Genomic DNA, 15,911 nt, shown 5'->3' with positions numbered 1-15,911 from the left:
CTTGTCACACCAGGCAAATGCTAGTGGTAGCACAAAGGTACATCCCCTGGCTCTCAAAAAGGAAATAATTTCCAGCTGAGGCTTGATGTGTGGGTAGGAAATAGGATTTTTCCAGGTCACAGTAGGAGTGCGGTGCAGATTTGCAGACATGCCTTAAAAAGGCAAACATCAATAAAGGAATGTGGGACAGTCAATGATTAGCCAGCACAGGAAACCACTGTGTGTGTGAGTGGAAATTGAGTGCTAGGGGTTGGCTAGGCAGGTGATGGATGAACCAAGGTACTCAACGGTGCGTGCAGGAGCTGATGATAAACCTACTGACGAGTGATCGAAGGGAGACCTAACAGCCTTAGGTCAGAGGCGAATGAGAGAAGAAGAGAGCAAGTGACCGTGTGGTGGAACCTTTGCCTCCGTGGGGAAGCTGCACGGAACAGAATTGAAGGCATCTCATAGGTGGGCTCTTTCTTCTTTCCTACCGCCTCTTGATTCCAATTACCTGAAGGAACAAAAGCAGGCATTAAAATATATTATAAACGATTTGTTAAACCATTAAATAAATTATAAACGAAAGAATAGAAGATGAATTAAATAAATCATTTAAAGAATCCAGGAATGCTAAACACAGTGGGTGGTTACGAGCTGGGAGCAGTGGGCAAGGAGAAGGTTAGGGGCATCACTGTGATGTATCAGCAGAGAGGCTGCTGGGAGCTCAGAATGTGTCTGCAAGTCCCAGCTCCTCAGGCCTCCCGGTGTGAGGACCAGTACTTTCAAGTTGGGTGCTCAGGGCTCTGTGAAGGTCTAGGCAGTCTTTTGTTCACTGAGTGTAGGTGGTGCTTTTTTGAGAACCCAAAGTGGCCATTTGCAGAGACCGGTGCAGAGTCGCTGTTAGCAGTTTTCCTAGTGTGGAACGGAGGAGGTCAGCTAGCCAGATGGTGGAGGCTGATTCCATGGGCTCCCTTCACTATGAAGGGACCACGTTTGTTTCAATAGAGATAGATAGTACTCTGAATGTTGAATATCCCCCCTTCATTCCTTCCTACCTTCCTTCCTCTTTTCCTCCCTTCCTTTTCCCTTCCTTCCTTTTAATGAGGGGCAGAGTCTAACTTGATAGATAGTCCAGGATGACCTCAAACTTGTGACCCATCTGCCTCAGTTTCCTGAGTGCTGGAGTCTCAGGTGTGTACCACCGTGAGTCTGCATTTCCTTTCCCACTGTGGACACCGCCATCACCTGTGGCCCCAGGGAACGCCTTATACACTGTAATGTGGCCTGTATAACATGATTTCTGCCCACGGAATGATTTCATGGCGGGGGGAAAAAGTGACAACGGGGACGAAGCCACATGATTCACTGTTCCTATTGAAGTCCCATTGGGCCAGGTTGGGGGAAATAAAGACTCAGATAGGGTGCTGAGAACAGCAGCCAGGAGCGCTGAGGTTTCTGTTTGTAGGGTATGGTCTAATCTTTGAACCAGTGATCCAAGTATGGTGGTCCTTTTCCCAAGACAGAGTACAACACGCCTCAGGGTACAACACGGCAGACATAGGAGAGGCTCCATGTGTCACTGCACCTTATTTGTTCGTAGAATTTGGGCCTGCAGTTCCTGCAACTTTGGGCTCTTATGGCTTGGAAGTCTTGGTTTCCAAGACAGGAAGTCTATGGGAGGTAACACAAAGTTTCAATTGGATTGAGAACTGATCCAATCACAGAGAGAGGGTTGATTGCTGACCGAATGAGGACAAGGAAGCGTACGCTCTTTCCTTTTCACGGTTTCCTGTTCTTCCTCCTTTTCCTCTTTGATGAGTATTTATTTATTTATTTATTTATTTAGTAGAAAGGTTAACATAGCCTAGACTGGTCTGGAATTCATAATCCTCCTGCCTCAAGTTCCTAAATGCTGTGATTACAGGTATCTAGCACTGGCCTTTCCTAGTCATTATCTGTTCCTACTGTTAAGTGTTACAGCCCTGAAGGGATAGATATCCTAGACATTGGGAATAGCCAAGAAATGCCACAAAGTCACACCACTCAACAAGCCTCACGAAAGAGATTTACTGGGGAGGGAGAAACCGAGGAGGCTGGCTGGCTCTACTTGGGGAAGAGAGAGGCAGTGGAGAGCTGGGCAGAACACAGGGGTTTATAAAGGACTTACTTTTTTTTTTTTTTTTTTTTACTTTTTTGAGAAGGAAGCTTTCCAGAGTGACCTAGGATTGGAGAGATTATGTGGCCTGATCTTGGGGCAAGATCAGGGATTGGCGAATTTTTTTTCTGTGAGGTGGGGCTCAGCCATTCTCCTGCTTCTGATGCTGGGTTAGGACCATTAGGGAAATTCAGGGGTTGGGGGTGGGATCTGGCCCTTGGAGCTCCTCAGGGGAAAGGCTTACTGGGAGTCTCTGTCTAAGGAGGAAAAAGCTGTCCCCGAAGCTCAAGCTGGTGTGAAGAGCCAACACCTGGGATCCCAAGGAACATCTGCTAGGCACAGTGTTTACAAGTCATACTCCACTCAGCAGGCTAGCCTTGCAGGGAGCTCCACAAGGAGGGGTAGACATCGGTTAGTGAAGTTGCAAATCCCCACCAAATCTCCAATAGCCGGGATTATGAAGGAACAGCAAAGAGACGTCATACTCGTCATACTCGCGCTCCATCAGGTGAACTGAATGCTATGTAAGTGTTGTGTCAGAGATGTGAGGGGTGATCGTGGGAACACCCGAGGGATGCTATCACGAGTTGGGAGTAATCCGAAGGGAGGGCATCCTAGAAGAGGCAGCCCTTGAGGGGCAGCTGGAAGTAAGTGTGTGAGGGCCCTGGACCAGTGGGGTGAGGCTGTTGGGTTTCTCTGGGGCAGGAAACTGTCTCATGCTAGAGAGATCAGGCTGCTGTTAGTGTGACAGTTGCAGTTGAGACCCATTGAAGGTCAAAAGAATGGGTTTCACCTCTGGGTGGACGCGACATTGTCTCCTCCATGAAGAGTTAATCCAGCTGAACAAAGAATGGCGGTATAGTTGATTCTCAGCAAAGGCAGAGGCAGGAGGATCTCTGGGAGTTCCCATCCGGCTGGTCTACATATGGAGTTCCAGGACAGCCAAGGCTACACAGTGAGACCTTGTGCAAATCTGTCATGAGTGAGTTCCTCCAGTTGGGTGGACCAATCACATGGCTACAACCCTCAGGAAGGCTAATTTGCTGAAAGCCAGGCTAGGTAGGGGGTTGTTTCAGACACAGAGCCAGGAGTCCACACCAGAAATCCTGCTGCGGCTGGGCCTCATAGAACCTGGGCTTAAGGTAGGAGAGGAAACTGAAGCCAGAAAGTCATGGATCTTGGCCATCTCCTCCGATAGGACCATTATTCTGACGCTACTTTCTCTGATGATTTGATTCTCCAGTGGAGAGACCTTGGGCCTGCTTGGACTGCCAGTGCCCGGCATCTCTCTCTCTCTCCTCCTTCCTTCCTTCCTTCTTTTCTTTAAAAAAAATTTTTATTTATTTATTTTATGTATATGAGTACACTGTAGCTATCTTCAGACACACCAGAAGAGGGCATCAGATCCCATTACAGATGGTTGTGAACACCACGTGGTTGCTAGGAGTTGAACTCAGGACCTCTGGAAGAGCAGTCAGTGGCCTTAACCACTGAGCCATCTCTCCAGCCCCACAATCTGTTTTTTTCATTCGATTTAAAACAACCCCCTCCCCCTCCCACACACACACAGCTTCACTATGTAGCCCTGGCTGTCCTGGAACCTGCTTCACAAACCACAGAGCACAGAGCTTCTTCTGTCTCTGCTTCCCAAGTACTGATATCAAAGGCATGTTCCACCATGCCTGGCTCTAGTTTCTTTTCAAACAAGCACCATCTCTGTGGACAATTATGGCTTTATCAATTGTGTTAAAGTTTCTTGACTTTGATCAGCCCCACACACAGATTAGATCCCAGGTTGAGAATCCCTTTCTGAGTCCCTCCTGCTTCCCCTGTCTTTCTATCCTGCTTCGTAACAGATTTGCAGAATTCTGGTTGCTCTGTTCCTGGAAGTCAGGCTTCCAAGAGGAGGTGACATGGACGAACGGGGTTTCACCACAGAGCCAAGACAACGGGGTGGGCAACTGGCTTTCCAATGTGTCTTCCATGGAGTCTCTTCCCGGGGAACGAACGGATTAAAATCTCTGAAGGCACTGAACTCACACAGGTCAGGTTCTAAGGGGGCTGGGAGTGGGGGTGGGGTGGGGTGGGGGTTAGGAGGACAGAACAGGACAGGACACCTACCTTCCTTGGTCTTTGGTGTCATTTTGTTCATCTCAGGTCTCTGATGAGTTCACACTGTTGCCTTTGGTGAACTTCAACCCTGAATAAAACCTTTCTTTTGGTTGTGATGCTGGGGACTAAAGCCGGTCTTCACACATACTAGGCAAGTGTTCTTTCTACCAACAAGGTACATCCCTAGGCCTCTATGTACTTCTGATTTTTGAGAGAATCAAAAGTCTGTGTGAAAGGCTGATTTTGGACTTTGGTTCTTTGGCTTCCGCCTCCAGAGTGTTGAGGTAAGTGTGTTCCACCATGCTGTGTTTCTGATATTTGCCTCACAGCAAAGTTACAAAAACTGTTCGTGTTCTCTGTTTATGTAGCAAGCTCTGTATATCCCTCATGAGCTCCTCCAAAGGAATGAGCCTGTAACATCATTGTACAGGGAGCCACCAGGAACAGGCTCAGCACTGCTAAGCTACTCTTCCCTGAACCATAGACTTGAATTTTTATCATTATCTGGAATGATTTAGGCTCACAGAAAAGCCTTTATTTTCCTTCAAGCTTTTGAGCATTCTGTCACTGACTCGCGGGCAGAAGATTAACAAAGAGACACATAAACAATTAACAAAGAAACAGTAATGGAAAAAGTGAATCCTTGCCAGTCGTGCCTACACAACTGTTTTATCATCTGAGCTTGTAATTTTTTTCTTTTACGTTATGTTTTATGGTGTGTAAATTTAGTTAAGGTGACACTTTAGCTAAACAAGTGCTTTTGCGTGAGTTCACAGTTTATATGATACCATGAAATATTTGGACAGTGAGTGCTCTTCAGCAAAGAAGCACCATGACGTCCAGGATCTCTCCCTCCTAAGTCGTCTGCTGCACAGAGATGGAAGAGGGAGAGAAACCATCGCAGGGATTTCCAGGCCAGGGTTTGCTAATGAGTTGCTGGTGGGACCTTGGTAGCCTTTTGTATATTAAATATGCCATCCTTTGTTTTCATTGTTTTGTTTTCAGAAAGGCTGTCCTGGAACTCACCACGCAGACCAACCTGGTCTCTATCTCGCAGAGACCCATTTGCCTCTTTGTGTTGAGATTAGCAATTATTCTTATTACTGAATTTTTAAACCCTTTTATTTTATGTATATGGTTGTTTTGTGTGCTATGTATGGCCATGAACCATATACATTCTTAGTGCCCGAGGAGGCCGATAGAAAGCATCTGTTCCCTTGGAACTGGGGTTATAGGTGGCCATGCAATGTTTTGCAGGTGTTGGACATTGAACTTTGGGAAGAATGGCCAGTTCTTAGCCATTGAGCCCTCTCTTCATCCCCAGTCTGGCTTTAGCTTGCCATTCTTTTGCCTCTGTTTCTGGAGGCTGAGATTACAGACATGCATCACCACGCACAACCCTGCTGATTTTGAGTGAGGAGGAGTTTGTCTTCTGTTGATGTACAAACGTGCTGAATTATATTCTTAGATTTCTTTGTTTTGATCTACACTTGTTTCCATCTCCAGACTGAATCTAGGAATTACTTGATCATGGTTTTTCCCTTTCACATGCTATTACGCTTTGTTTGCTAATACTCTATATAAATTATTTAAAATCAGGCTGGTTTGTAGTTTTCTTCTTTTTCTCTTTTGTTTTTCAGTCTTTGTCATATTTGATGTCGGTGTTATTCTGGCTCAGCAAGAAGAATTTGGGTGATTTTACTGCTTACTTGACTCTGAAATAAAATTTAGGTCCTTTAGTTTATTGTGTGTTTATTTAATAGATAAACCTTGGCAGTGGGGATATAGCAGTGATCAAAATGAACAAAAATCCTTTGCGTCTTAGTGGGGGAAGCAGGTCGTGAACAAATAAACAGTTGAGATGTGGAACATGACCACTGATGGCAAGCGTTATGACAGTAAAGTGGGAGTGAAAAGCAAGGTAATTGCAAGGTAGGGGGTTTCACTTTAAAGCTGGTGGCCAGGAAGCCTCAGAAAGACAGACTTACACAAAAACAGACCTGAGCACAGACCCGAGAGAGCGAGTCCCACTAGCATCATCTCAGAGATCAGTGGTCCAATGGGGGAACATGCCCAGGATGTGAACGGCCACGCTGAAGGTGGGAGAGCTGCAAGAATTCACATCCAAGGGGTGAGACAGAGGCTCTCTCAGGTGGAATGGAGGCTGTGGTTTATTACAGGTGAAAGGTGTTGGGGATTGGATCAGGGAGGGAGCAAAGTAGGTGTTCAGAGGAGCCATATTGGAGAAACCTTGGCGGGGAAGTGGCCCATTTTATTTCTGTTGTTATGATCGAATGCCCTGATGTAAGAACTTAGGTGATAAAGGATTTATTTTAGGTCGCAATTCCATGTCATTGTCCATCACTGCAGTGAGAGCATAGTCACAGTCAAGAGCAGGGAGAGAATAAACGCAGGTCTGCTTACTGCCTGCCTCTCCGGAGATTCATATAATCCAGGGCGCACACCCGAGGGAATGGTGCCACCTACAGTGGGCTTAGTCTCCTCCATCAATTAACCTAACCCAGATCATCTTCCCAGACACGCCCACCGGCCAGCCTCATCAACGCCAATCCTCACTGAGATTCTCTTCCCAGCTGATTCGAGGTTTTGTCAAGTTGACAATCAGAAGTAACCATCATGTGGGGCTTCTGGGGCTTATTAGATATGGGATAGGAAAAAGAGGTCAAATCTGAACCCAGCTGTTAGAGTGATTGGAAGGATGCTGGCCACTTCTAAGTTTGAAAAGGGGAGACAGGAGTGAATTTGGGGAGACAATCAGAGTTTCAGTTTTGGGCACTGTTTCAGATTTCCTTTGGTTGGTGAGTGTTGTGTGACTTTTCCTAGGGAAGACACACACACACACATGTGAGGAGCGGGTGTGGCAGCAGTCCCAAGATGGCGCCCGGGACTGCAGCCAAGTCTTATGACTTGCACCTGACTTCCTCATACACCTGAAAATAAGCCACGACCATCGTGAGAGCTGCGCAGGCGCACCATGATGCTGGCAGTGTAAACAAGTCCATATTTGGTGGAGACATGCCCCTGCCGCCCTGATTGGCTGAAGCTGCGTGCCTGGTGAGGTGACATGGCCTGCTGTGAGTGGATGGGGGGCTGAGAGTATATAAGCAGACCTCCCTGGGTTCCCGGGGTCCCCTAGCAGCATTGAGGCATTCCTGCAATAAAGGCTGTTGAGAAGAATCCGACCGTGTTGTGTCGTTCTTGCTGGTCGAGAGCAGGCACAACACACACACAAGTCTATCAACTCCAGAGACACTATCTACAACAGACAAAATCAACAATTCTATCCATGTATAGTATAGTGAACTAGTAATATATTGGAGTTATTTATAGAATTACCAATGGCTGGTTACATATAGAAACATGAATGCAACATATAGAAACATGAATGCAGCTGCAGGATCAAAAGAGCCACCCAAGCATGGGTGCATGCTCACAGAGGTTGCATTCTTGGGTATTCCTTCATGACTAGCAGGCAGATGGCTGGCTGGGATAGTCTCTTCCCCGCAACTGTAGGCGGGGGTGGGGGGTGGGTGGGGTGGGTGGGGGGAACACGACACATGACCTCATGAATCTTGTAACTTTCTAAACTTCTTAGATTTCATTAACTTCCTGAGTCTTATACCTCACTCTTCCTTCCAGGAGGGAATGTTTCTGTTTTTGTTTTATTTTGTTTGGTTTTTCGAAAAGGGTTTCTCTGTGTAGTCCTGGCTGTCCTGGAACTCACTCTGTAGACCAGGCTGGCCTCGAACACCGAGATCTGCCTGCCTCTGCCTCCCAAGGGCTAGGATTAATACCACGCCCGGCAGAATGTTTCGATTTAGGAGGAAACAGCTACAAACAATTCCAGAGTCCAGGGAGGGAGTTCAGGCTGGAGGGACACACTGGGAAGGATGTTATCAATGGCTTTTCAGTGTGAGTGGAGACAGATCATCAATGGTGTGACTTTAGGTAAACAGAGAAGACATTGGGAGGAATAATCCCTGCGATGCCCCACCAATTGCTAGTTAGCAAAGATGACTAGAGAGAGGAGAGGGAACTTAGAGCAGTCCATGCTAAGCTAAGGTGAGTGCAGGGGTTTGACATGGCTTGCTGGAGGCCATTGGTGACCTGGTGACCTGATGAGAGCATTTGTGTTGGGTGGTGGGGGCCAAGTCAGGGAGCTCAAGGGGTGATGGGAAAGAGAGGAACTGGAACTGAGGGGGAGCTATGTAACCCCACCCTCACCTCCACCCCCATCAGAATTTCAATAGATAGCCTAGGCTGGCTTCAAACTCACCTTGGCCTCCAGATGACAGGCACATGCCACCACACCTGGTGTCATAGGTACATCTTTAAAGGGCAGCAGAGAAATATGTGAGTGTAGAATGGGAAGTGGAGTCAATAAGCATTTTACCCTCTCCACGGAGTGCATTACGTCATAGGTTCCCACGGAGTGCATTACGTCATAGGTTCCCATCCTCCCAACTTCCTCGAATCCAGACCACTCAGTGCTATCTCTCCCCAGACAGAGCTGCTAAGGTAAGCCTGCTGACCTTGCAGTCTCCCTCCGCACTACAGCTGGGAGCAAGCCCAACCACTCTGATACTCAGGCCCAAGACAACCTTGAATAACTTTCATCTAGTGCTGTTCTGCCTTCCGAATCCTGGCATTTAGCCTAGGTCTCATGATGTGGAACGCAGCCCCCATGTTCCCCAAGAAAGAACCTGTAAGCATCAGAAACTCCCTTTGTTCTTTAGAACTGAAGGCTAGGTCTCTTTCCTTTCCTGTCATGTTATCCTTGACATTGGCCTCTCTTGAAACTTTTTTTTTTTTTGCATCTTGCTTTCTCCCTTCAGTGCATGACCATGACTACAACTCCATAGACTTCTAAAGTGTAGTTCATCTCAGCCTCCTCTCTATTCATCTGCATTACCTCCTATCACATACAACAGAACCAATATAATTTGTATGTTAATGATAATGATCAAACAGAGACACGGAAAAGCAGTTGTAGCAAGGCCCTTATGTAATGAGAAGAAATGGAGTCTGGTGTGTGTGTGTGTCTTTGTGCATATGTTGTTTAGACAGAAGTACAGACAGTTCTAAGTTCCTAAGTAACAAGAAAGCAGGCTGAAGGACACGGGTACAGATCTGGAATGAAACGTTATGGATATTCTTTTCTGCTTTCTATCTTCCCAATAAAGTAGAAGTGAGGCTATCAGCTGCAAATGAGGCTGGCAAGGTGTTGGAAGTCTGAGGAGAGGGGTGATTATAAGTGGCTTATGAAAAGGTAAAGAGGGGAAAATGGTCTAGGGAATACTGTTTTAGCCAGATGATGTGGTGGTCATAGGTTTAATTTAGTAGAACACCCTTTATTTTTTTTCTTAGCTGTGTTCTGTCATGTAAGTTCCAGAGTGAATAAAAGCGGAATTTAGCTAAGAGTTTGCTAGTATAAAGAAATTTATCCAAGGAGCCATATATTTTTGATGCTTTGGGGTTAGTTGACTGGATATGATAGCTGTTATTGTATTATTTTTTTCTTGTGGTTATGAGTCAGTGCCGGCTACTTTTTATGTCGACCTGACACACATATAGTCATCTGAGATGAGGGAAGCTCAATGGAGAAAATGCCTCCCTAAGATCCTGCGGTAGAACATCTTCTTAATGAGAGATTAATGTGGGAGGGCCCAGCCCATTGTGGGTGGTGTTACCCTGGGCTGGTGGTCCTGGGTTCTGTAAGAAAGCAGGCTGAGCAAGCCATGAGGAACAAGCCAGTCAGTAGCACTTCTCCATGGCCTCTGCATCAGCTCCTGCCTCCAAAGTTCCTGGCCAGTGTGAGTTCCTGTCCTGACTTCCTTTGGTGATGAACAGATATGGAAGTGTAAGCCAAGTAAACCCTTTCCTCCATAACTTGCTTTTGGTCATGGTGTTTCATCACAGTAATGGTAACCCTGACTAAGACAGGGTCTATTCATTTAGCTCTTTGGAACTTGATGGGGCCAGTTATTGCGAGGAAATGGAGCATTTTGGGTCCATCTTAATCATTATTCCCCTACAGTTTCAGAAGTATCCAGACCCATTAACCGGAAACTTAGCTTGGTGGCCTGGTCCTCCCACTTGTCATCTGGCCCCATCCCCTGTGCATTGCCTGTCTTCTGCCTTTCTCCATCCCCTGGGAAGCAGAGAGTGTGGCGGGAGGGTCTTCCTCAGCTGGGCTTCTTCACACAGGAACATGTCTGGCAATAGTCTTTGCCCTGGAGATGCCAGGCTCCTCAGATCCTGAAAGTCTGGATGATCTCATCAGGGCTGATTTAGCATTTGTATAAGGGCTAGTTAGAGATGATCGATAATCTAGCAGATTAGAGCAGCCACCGTGGTTGATGACTTGGGGACGTTAACTGGGAGTAGAGCTTCTTGTCCATTTCTCATCTCATCCGCAGAGTTGATCTGTGACGGGACATGGCCGGCTTCTCCCCAGAGAAATGTGATAGCATGGACTGGTTTCTAGAAAATTCTTTTGAGTTACTCAAAGCCCTTGTTAAAAACGAGTTTTATATGCTTTCTTTTTTGGATACATATTCAAGGGGAAAACAAAACTATGCGCAAAGGGCTATCTTTACAGGAAGAGTTATTTACTGCCTTTTGTGTCTTGTTTTGATTTGTTTGAAACAGGGTCTCCTTATATAGCTCAGGCTAGCCTGGAAGTCACTCTGTAGCCCAGCTGGCCTGATGTCTTGATCCTACTGCCTCAGCTCCCTAGACACTGGCATGTGCCACCATGTAAGGGTTTTAGTGTCATCTGGATAAAAGAATTCAGGGTACTGGGTGGAGGTCATTATGTGTAAAAGAGGGGGCAGAATAAGAAAGATATCACAGCAGACCCATAGGCAGCTGCCTCTGAATAGCCCTCTGGGATCACCCAGCAAATAGGATTGGGATTTCATTTCTGTGCAGCGCCCCCCTCCCCCTCCCCTCGGCGACTCAGTGCTTTCCAAACTGTGCTCCTGGAGAATTCTGACCCCTCAGTAAATCCTTCATGGGGTGAGCGCTCAAATCAATTTAGCCAAGGCAGAATAATCTCTTCCTGTCTTGGAGACTCACAATATAAATTTCATTTGCAGAATCATTCAACGAATATTAAATGAGCTCTTTTTGTGTGTCAGGCTTTGTGCTGGGATCTGTGGAAATTAGAAGCAGAACCAAACACAACCGCTGCTTTTCTGGAGCGTCTCCCGAGGGGGATGGGCGTTCCTCAAGTAGCCGTACAAATGATACATAGTTACAAACTGAAGCGAGTTCTGTGGACCAAAGTGCTAGCACTGAGCTGGATACAATCAGAGGACCGGAAAAGACCAAGTGACAAGAAGCAGAGAAAGGAGGGCCTTGACGGTGCTGAGATGCTGTGACGTGTGTGGTGTGACGTGATGATGTGTGTGACATGACGGGAGATGGGATGATGCCACCCTTGAGGACTTTCATACAGGGGTCGTCTGCCACATTAAGGATCCTGTCTCAAAGCTGAAATCATAGGATGGCTGCAAGCAAATGAATGCTCCTGAAAAATAGTGCTGTTTAAAAAAAAAAAAAAAAAAAAAAACCCAGACCGGGCTTGCCTGGCTTGCTTTACTCGGTTTTTCCACATTTAGTCTATGTAAACACCCTGGGTCCAGGCACTGGACCATCTTTAGCCAGTTCACCAGCTCGTCCCTTCTCTACAAAGTGTCGTTGCTGATGGAAACCTCAGTGGTTGGAAGCTTGTGGTCTTTTACTTTGTGGAGGGGGAGTGCCAAGCTGTTTATTGCTCAGATGCCCTCTCCCAACCAACGGACCGACCAACAGATGAAGCACTGCTGGCACTTGCATTCCAAATTCTGCAGGCAATAAATACTGTAGGAGGATCCCAGCCAGGAGGTGGAGCATAAGGCCATCAATCAAGGTGTCTGTTGTGAGCCTTAGCTTCCCTGACGGTGCTCCTTCTGCACGTTTTTTCTCTTCTCTGAACTCTGAGTAAGCCACGCTGATTATTAGCATCCTTTTCGAGCTTCCTATAGCATCTAGCACAGTGCTAAGTGATGGGGCTGTATTTGTGGTTTTTATTTTAGTTTCTTTTTATTTCATGCGCATTGGTGTTTTGCCTGCATGTGTATCTGTGTGAGAGTGTAGGATCCCCTAGAACTGGAGTTACAGATAGTTGTGATCTGCTCTGTGGATGCTGGGAATCGAACCTGGGTTCTCTGGAAGAGCAGCCAGTGCTCTTGGCCTCTGAAACTTCTCTCCAGCCCTGGGTTTTCTTTGTTACAAGCCAGTGGTGCAGCTTTATTTCAGGTTTTCTACAAAGTCTGCTTGTCCTGGCCCACTACCATCTTTTTCTCCCTTCCTCTTTTCCCTTTCTTTGTAAGATGGTGTCCCCCTATGGAGCTCAGGCTGCTTTGAAATTCACTGTGTATTCCAGGCTGGCCTTGAATGAAGGTGCCTACTGCGTCAGCTTTCTAAGTACAGGGATTACCATGCTTAGATCTGTCTCTGCCTCTTCAACCAGCAATTCTGGCTGGGTGTCAGTTTCATTATCTGTGAAGGAAGATAGCATACTTGGCAAATCTCTAAGACTGGGTTTAGTGTTGATACTGTAGAACTGAATTATATATATATATATATATATATACTTATATATTATATATAAATATATAAACAATAAATTTATTTATAAATAAATATATAAATAATATATAAATATATATTTATATATATAATTGACCAGTTTATTTTATTTTTTAATGATTTATTTATTTTATGATTATGATTTTTTTTTAAAGATTTATTTATTTATTATATGTAAGTACACTGTAGCTGTCTTCAGACACTCCAGAAGAGGGCGCCAGATCTCGTTGCGGATGGTTGTGAGCCACCATGTGGTTGCTGGGATTTGAACTCTGGACCTTCGGAAGAGCAGTCGGGTGCTCTTACCCACTGAGCCATCTCACCAGCCCCCTGATTATGATTTTTTAATGATTTATTTATTTTATGTATATGAATACACTGTAGCTATTATCAGACACAGGCATCAGAAGAGGGCGCCAGACCCCATTACAGATGGTTGTGAGCCACCATGTGGTTGCTGGGAATTGAGCTCAGGACCTCTGGAAGAGCAGTCAGTGCTCTTAACCACTGGGCCACCTCTCCAGCCCCCACTCTTTATATTCTGAGACAGAAGTTTCTCACTGAACTTGGAGCTTGCTGATTTGATCAGATAGCGAGCCCCAGAGATTCTCCTGTCTGTTCCTCCCCAGTACTGGGATTGCATGTTCGCACTGCATGATCTAACTTTTAGGAAGCGATCGGTCCTGTGCTCTCAACACATCCATGGCCGGCAGTTACTGACCGAGCTCTCTCTCCAGCCCTTGAAACAATTTTTGAAATAATATTTTGAGTGTACTGGCATAAAATATATTGCTAAAATGAATTTTGTGTGTTTCCTTTTTACTTGTATAATATGGCTTCTAAAAATAAATGTAAGATTATATACACAACTCTTTGGACTAAATCATGCCCCCCCCCACAACCCCCCAGTCCATATGTTGAAGCCCTCAGTGTTTTAGGGAATAGGGCCTTTGGGAGGTGGCTATTTTATTGAGCTCTTCAGGGTAGGGTCCATCATGGGATTAGGATGGTTGGTAGAAGAGACACTAGGACTCTCTTTATGCCATGTAAGCACACACAGAGAGGGCTATAAAGGGCTTCCACTAGAACTGGAAAATGTTGTTGCACTCATCCTGTAGGACAGCAAAAATCAACAGTTGTTTAAGGTGCTCCATCTATGCCTGAGTTAACTAATACAGCTATAATCAAGATTTCTGGGAGGCAAGGATGGCCTCTGGACCACAGAGTCCCTCTGTCTCTAAGTAGCTGCTCCACAAACACCATATGAATAATTATCTGAGTTGTAAGTAATGTAAACAGCTCTGGATAATTACTCCTGGGGCACTGAGTAGCACTTGGAATCCTTAGAGCAGAGCCACCCAGCTTGAAGGGCTCAGTGAAGAGGGTAGCAAGGCCAAAGTTCTCTGCACACTCATTTGGTGGTGAGTCCCTGCTGCACCGGGCAAGGAGAGCTGGCTCTTTCTGGAAACCGTGATTGTAACTTCAGTAGGTGCTTTGAAACGCCTCACGTTGTGTTTTAATATGCAGACACAGGGGGGCGCTCTAGCCAACCAGCACGATGGAATGATAGGAGCCTCACTAGGGAGGCCATGCAAGGGAGGCAGGCCTTCAGTACCTGCTTGGATACTAGCCCCAAAGCTCCAAATAACCAGAATACAATTCACAGACCACATGAAGCTCAGTAAGAAGGAAGACCAAAGTGTGGGTGCTCCGGCCTTTCTTAGAAGGAGAACAAAATACTCACAGGAGCAAATATGGAGATAAAGTATAGAGCAGAGACGGAAGGAAAGGCCATCCAGAGACTGTCCCACCCGGGAATTCATCCCACATACAGTTACCAAACCCAGACACTATTGTGGATGCCAAGGAGTGCATGCTGAAAGGAGCCTGGTATGGCTGTCTCCTGAGAGGCCTTGACAGAGCCTTACAAATACAGAGATGGATGCTCGCAGCCAACCATTAGACTGAGCGCAGGGTCCCTAATAAAGAAGTTAGAGAAGGGACTGAAGGAGTTGAAGGGGATTGCAATCCCATAGGAAGAACAACAATATCAACCAACCAGACCCCCCAGAACTCTTAGGGACTAAGCCATCAACAAAGGAGTACACATGGCTCCAGCTGCATACCTTGCAGAGGATGGCCTTGTCTGTCATGCATCAGTGGGAGGAGAGGTCCTTGGTCCTATGAAGGCTTGATAGACGCCCCAGTATAGGGGAGTCGAGGGAGTCGAAGGCGGGGAGGTGGGAGTGGGTGGGTGGGTGGATGGAGGTACACCCTCATAGAAGCAGGGGGAGGGAGAGAAACCCAGAAAGGGGATAACATTTGAAATGCAAATAAAGAAAATATCCAACAATAAAACAAAGAATATGAGAGGGGATTCACTTCTTTATCACTGGAAAGATCTTCAGAGGCTGGCAGCCCCCCAACACTGCTAGGATCCTTTACCGTGGTAGCCCTTGTAATCGTGGATGAAGCCCAACGGGTTTCTAACGAGAATCGTTCAGCTGAAAACTCCCCTGGAATGCATGTGGAAGAACCACAGCTCTAATGCCATGGTTGTAACCTTAGTAGGTGCTTTGAAACGTCTCGCATTGTGTTTCAACATGCAGACACAGGGGGGCGCTCTAAACAACTAGCAATGAAACGTTAAAGGTTTCATAGCCTTCTCAGTTAAACAATCAAGGTTGATTTTATTGAACCTTTTATTGTTGTTTGTTTGTTTGACCAGGCAGAATAGGCAGGAATACCTACTCCCCCCTCATTGTCTCTCCTGTGACAAAGGTCTCCAAGACAATCCCTGCATACTGTTCAGTTAATGAGACAATGAACGTGATAAAATGAAGAAAGAGCTTGGAAGAAGGCTGCTGCGGGATTTCTGCGCTCGTGTTATCCTTTCACCGTAGTTGTCCCCTGCTAATGGAGACTTTAAGAAACTCTCTCTCTCTCTCTCTCTCTCTCTCTCTCTCTCTCACACACACACACACACACACACACACACACA

General features: G+C 46.2%; 1 long non-coding RNA gene across 1 annotated transcript; it reads left to right on the top strand.

Annotated features, from left to right (window-relative positions):
• Positions 1–285: 285 nt before the first annotated feature.
• On the top strand, positions 286–5,971 carry LOC115029860 (uncharacterized). The gene is made up of 3 exons (XR_003835418.1): positions 286–453; positions 3,997–4,184; positions 5,893–5,971. It is a non-coding gene; the product is annotated as an uncharacterized LOC115029860 (long non-coding RNA).
• The last annotated feature ends 9,940 nt before the right edge of the window (positions 5,972–15,911 follow it).

Source organism: Mus caroli, unplaced genomic scaffold (assembly GCF_978045245.1).
Source record: "Mus caroli unplaced genomic scaffold, Mus_caroli_1 scaffold_19, whole genome shotgun sequence".
Lineage (NCBI taxonomy): Eukaryota > Metazoa > Chordata > Mammalia > Rodentia > Muridae > Mus > Mus caroli.
Note: the sequence above shows the minus strand (reverse complement) of the source record. Positions and strands in the feature narration are given on the sequence as shown.